This window comes from Theropithecus gelada, chromosome 1 (assembly GCF_003255815.1).
Source record: "Theropithecus gelada isolate Dixy chromosome 1, Tgel_1.0, whole genome shotgun sequence".
NCBI classification, from domain to species: domain Eukaryota; kingdom Metazoa; phylum Chordata; class Mammalia; order Primates; family Cercopithecidae; genus Theropithecus; species Theropithecus gelada.
In genome coordinates, this window is record NC_037668.1 from 38,954,747 (window position 1) to 38,960,101 (window position 5,355).

General features: G+C 50.1%; 1 protein-coding gene across 4 annotated transcripts in view; it reads left to right on the forward strand.

Annotated features, from left to right (window-relative positions):
- Positions 1-1,302: 1,302 nt before the first annotated feature.
- Positions 1,303-5,355, forward strand: part of KIF1B (kinesin family member 1B) — a 178,212-nt gene continuing 174,159 nt past the window's right edge. For 3 of the 4 annotated variants that reach the window (XM_025398642.1, XM_025398661.1, XM_025398672.1), the window contains exon 1: positions 1,303-1,647. The gene's annotated coding sequence lies outside the window, so the exon portion shown is untranslated. Of the gene's footprint in view, positions 1,648-2,366; positions 2,487-5,355 lie in introns of those variants that run through there. The other variant, XM_025398651.1, reaches the window with a different exon arrangement.

Here is a 5,355-nt window from a genome sequence, read left to right on the forward strand (position 1 = left end):
GGCATGCCTCTTATTCAAACAGCTTTTTAAAATAGTCTCTTGTTTCTTTTATTATTATGAATTTTACACCTATTTTAATCCTATACGATTTCACTGCTGTATGCTTTAGTGTAAGCTATGTCAAATCCTTTTGCCGGCAGGTGGAGTTTAAATTCTAAATAAAATGAGAAGTGATCAATAAAAGCGGATGAAGAGTCTGAGGACTTGAGTGGTGGTGGAGATTTTCCAGAATTATTAGTGTAGAAAATTAATTTCGATGTTTTAGTGCATATGCTTGTACATAATACCTTTTACTCACAATAATACTGTATTTAATTCCAGGGAAGAAATGTGATTTTACTTTCAATGTCTGCTAGTAAATAAAAAAAATTCACCACCTTATAAAGTAATAGTGCTCGGCCTGGGCCTGATAATTGAATATATTATCACTGAAGATTATATTTTATTAAGTACTGAATTGAATTGTTTCTGAACAGTGAGATTTTTCTTTCGAGCTGAACCTAAATCTGATTTAAAAAAAATCACCGCTCCTGCTTTTGTGTCCTCCGGGTTTCTGATTTCCACTCTCCCTCCTTCAAGGGCATCTCCCAGAAGGGGGCTGGGCTCATTAACTCAGGGACGGTGCAAAGCGTTTGTTCCTTTCCTCACAGTCCTTCCGCGGTCTCCCAAGGAGACAAGTGGAATGCCCACCCTAAGTCATGCTTTTCCATTACTCATTCCGCCTTCTCTCCCGAGGTGGCGCGTGGGAGGTGTTGTGCTCGGGTTCGGTAAGAATAGGCCAGGCAGCTTCCCGCGGGATGCGCTCATCCCTTCGCGGGGTTCCGCTTCCACCGCGCCGCGTTCGGCCGATTCCGCCTGCGCGATGTTTTCCGACGGACAATGACTCCACTCTCGGCGCCTCCCATGTTGATCCCAGCTCCTCTGCGGGCGTCAGGACCCCTGGGCCCCGCCCCGCTCCACTCAATCTTTTGTCCCCGTACAAGGCGGATTAACGGGGTGGCTGGGGGCGGCTGATGCCGACGAACGCCCTTGGGGGCCACCCGGGAGGGAACTCCGGGCTCCGACTTTGGCCAACCCCGCACCCCCTCACCGCGCCGGTCCTAGGGCCACCAGAGGGCGCTCGGTGTCTCCGCAGCCCCCCCGCAGAAGCCCCGCTCCCTGGCTCCCCCTGCGATTGGCTGGCCGCCCCGACCTCTGTGCTTTGATTGGTCACCGCCCGCGTCCGTCGCGGGCTACGGGGCGGGCCGAGGTGACGCGCAGCCGCCCCGCTCGGGGCGGTGTCCCGCGCCGGCGACTGCGGGCGGAGTTTCCCTAGGACCTACGCGGGGCAGTCTGACGGCAGCGGTCCTGGGAGGCGCCCGCGCGCGTCGGAGCAGCTCCCCGTCCTCCGCAGCCGTCACCGCCGGCCGTCGCCGCGCCCTGGCCTCCCGCGCTCGCGCACTCCTGCCCGCCGCCCACCTCCCACCTCAATGCGGTGCCGGGCTGCTGCGTGATGGGGCTGCGGAGCGGCGCCCTGCGGCTCGCGGCGGCAGCTGCTCGCGCTGGCAGCTGCTCGCGCTGAGGTGCGTCGGTGCCGGGCTCCCCGCGCCGCCGCGCTCCGCGGCTCCTGTTGATCCGGTCCGCCCGTCGGTCTGCAGCGCGGCTGAGGTAAGGCGGCGGGGCGGGTAGCGGTTGACGCCGCGGCCGCTCCCGCGGGGAGGAGCGGCCGGGCCGGGGTCCGGGCGGGGTCTGAGGGGAGGTAGCGCGGGGCGGGCGCCGGGTGCGGGAGCCTCGTCCTCGGGGGAGGGGACCCCTCCCTAGGCCAGCCGCGAGTCCCGGGCTGGCGTCCAGCGGCCAGCGGGGGCCCACGCAGTGCCCCGCACCGGCCCTCCGTTTCCCCCGCGCTGCCAGGCCCCGGCTGTGTCTAGCGCTCGCCAGATCCGCCACTGCCTGGCCCTTCTCTGGGCTCCGCGCACGTTGCAGCCCAGGGGGACGGCTCTGCTCCGTTTGAAGCCATCGTTTCTCATTTCCCCTTTCCCCTTTCCCCCTTTATGGTGGGCATCGGGCTTCGGCTGGGAATGTGGCTATGCCCTTTTGCCAGATGGAGATAGGAAAGGTCATCGCTTGGCGCTGGAGGAGCCGAGGGCTGGAGGCCTGGAAAGAGGGGTGCGATGGGAAGGGAGGGGGCTTGTTGGATGCTGGCCAGGTGTGAGGAAGGCTGGTGTGGTCTCGGCGTTCAGCCGATTGGGATTACTCGGGCAGCCATATTGGGAGGATGATCTGACAAATCCTTTAGGAGCCAAGTCCAGTTGCTGGAAGGCACCGAGTGACAGCCCTGGCAGCTTTCAGGGTGACTAGCCAGACCAGAAGCCAAGTTGTGGGGGTTGGGAGGCTGCTTGAGCAAGCTAGTCATTGTTCGTGCAACACAAAACATTCCCGCCCCTAACGCCAGAATGGAGCTTCCAGATCACTTTTTTTTTTCCTTGATTGCTAAATGAGCTTCCAAGGTAAACTGCCCTCAAGATTCCATTCTCGTTGGGGTGAAATTCCGTGTTTCTCTATTCATCTTCTGCGTCCAGTGCGGGGGCTGTGGAAGGCCCGCTGATGCTTTCCATGTGCATAGGCCGATCTGAGGATTGCTAAGGCCGCTGTATCAGTATGGAGACCTCGAGTGGCCATAGAGCATTGGATAGATAGATTTTCAGAGTCGCTCAACTTGCACAGAAGAAGTAAACCAGAGTATTCTGATAGCGGGCGAGGCTAGTGGCGGCATTTCTGAGGATGCAGGCTGTCATCTTTGTGGAATCTCGAGGTAGCTGAAATTAGATTGTCAACATATCCCTTGCTCATATCTCTTACTGCTTTGGGCAGCTGTTATGCCACCATTGAACATTCCGCTTTGTGTCATGATGTGCCTGTCTGAGCCTGATGAAAGTGTGCTGATGAGATCTGAATAACTCTTAAGAGGTAATATCATGGTGGATATTTTATTTAAAGGCTGGAATTTTGTCTCCTGAGTTTAGTCATAACAAAATCTAGTTCTTGTGTTCCTCTAAGAAGTGAGGTGGCGTTTTCTGATTAAGTTGGTATGGTTGTTGGATTATAGAGCAAGTGGAGCTGTGAATGTACCGTTTGAGGGTGGAATATGAGAATTGCACACAGGTTGGTATTGTAAAGCAGGTCTGGAGACAATCAATAACTGGGTTCAGCATGAGTCTGTAGATCTGTTCTTTCCTACATCCTAGATGTGGACAGGACCTGGAGAGATGGCATGCCTGCTTTCTTCTTTGTGGCCTCTGCTTTCATTCAAGTTCAACTTGTTAATAAATTCTCATAACTTCTCAGGTTGAACTATGTAAAAAATTTTGGGCTGGGTGCGGTGGCTCATGCCTTGTAATCCCAACACTTTGGGAGGCTGAGACAGGAGGATCCCTTGAGCTCAGGAGTTCGAGACCACCCTGGATAATACAGTGGGACTCTGTCTCTACAAAAATAAATGAATAAATAAATACCTGGGCATGGTGGCTCATGCCTGTATTCCCAGCTATTTGGGAGGCTGAGGTGGGAAGATTGCTTGAGGCCAGCCTGGGCAACAGCAAGACCCTGGCTCAAAAAAAAAAAAAAAAAATATATATATATATATATATATTCACACACACACATATGTATATACACACACACATATATATGTGTATATATATAAATTTAAAAAATTTGGATAGGTTTTACTAAGCAAAATCTTAACACTTTTTTTGTTATTTTTATTATCAAGCTTTACTTTTAAAACTTGTTGAATCAAATGTAACTTCAACAGAAACTAATGTTTTTTGCATTACACTAATATGAGAGAAATACAGAATGTTTTGAAATTCCATGCCCTAAGTTAGAAATATTTCTAAGTTTTTAATTTTTCGAGTTACTTTATTAGTATAAAGAGTTGAACATTTTTGATTAACAGTAAGTTCAGCATTTGGTAAAATCAGACCTGATTGTGAATCTGATACGGATGCTAGATTTTGTGAGTATGTGTAGCTCTGCTCTGATGAGTGTTTTTCCAAAATGTATCCAATTAAATACAGCTTTTAAGGCTTAGAACAGACTGTTTTTCCTTTTCAAGACCAGATATGAATGCACTTTTCCTTTTTTCTCTCTTTCTTCTTTCCCATTTTGATTTTGTGCAGGGAATAAGTGTCCAAGAAAGTCTGCCAATGGAGTCTTTCTTAAGGCCAAAGCTTTTTAGCCCATTTTCCCACTGTGGTCTTGTCCTGGGTACAAAGTAAAGAACAATGGGCCCCCTGCCTTCCTGTTTGTAATCCCCTTCCCACGCTGCTAATCATAGTAGATCTTTCCCAGGAGGAAGCATATCCTTTTGGTCTTGTAAACTAACATGATATAATTTCATAATGCTCTGAAGTTAAAGATATTTTATGTCTATTTCATGTATTTCTCTTTGAAAGATGGCCTCGTTTGAACAGATACTGGTGAATATCTGGATTCCATGGAAGAGTGTGAATAAATATGCACACTTCTTGAACTTTTTTTGTGCAGCTTATTAGGATAGAAGTGAAATTAAACAGAAGTGACTGTGGTAGGAAAAACCTGCAAAAGGTGCCTTGGGCCGGCTGCAGTGGCTCACATCTGTAATCCCAGTGCTTTGGGAGGCTGAGGCGGGAGGATTGCTTCACATCAAGAGTTTGAGACAAGCCTTGGACAACAAAGCAGGACCCCCATCTCTACCAAAAAAAAAAAAAAAGCTGGGTGTGGGTGGTGTGTGTTTGTAGTCCTAGTGCCTTGGGGGCTGAGTTGGGAGGATGGCTTGAGTTTGAGATTACAGTGAGCTATGACAGTGCCATTGCACTTCACTCTGGGCTCAGACCTTGCTTGCTGAAAATAAAAAGATGCCTTGGACTTCTCGGAGTTGAACTGTTTGGTTAATGGGCCACTGATCCATTGATGCTCTTTTACTATAGGCATTACCCATTAACTGAGGGTGCATGTAGAGATTTAGTTCGTTACCTTCAAGGAACTCACACTGTACCATTTCTTTCCTTTTTTTTTTTTTTTTTTTAAGACAGAGTCTTGCCCGGTTGCCCAGGCTGGAGTGCAATGGCATGATCTCAGCCCACTGCAACCTCCGCCTCCCGAGTTCAAATGATTCTCCTGCCTCAGCCTCCCGAGTAGCTGGGATTACAGGTACCCGCCACCATGCCCAGCTAATTTTTGTATTTTTCGTACAGATGGGGTTTCACCATGTTGGCCAGGCAGGTCTCGAACTCCTGACTTTGTGATCCACCTGCCTCGGCCTCCCAAAGTGCTAGGATTACAGGAATGAGCCACCGCACCCTGCCTTTTTTTTTTTTTTTTTTTTTCAGGGGG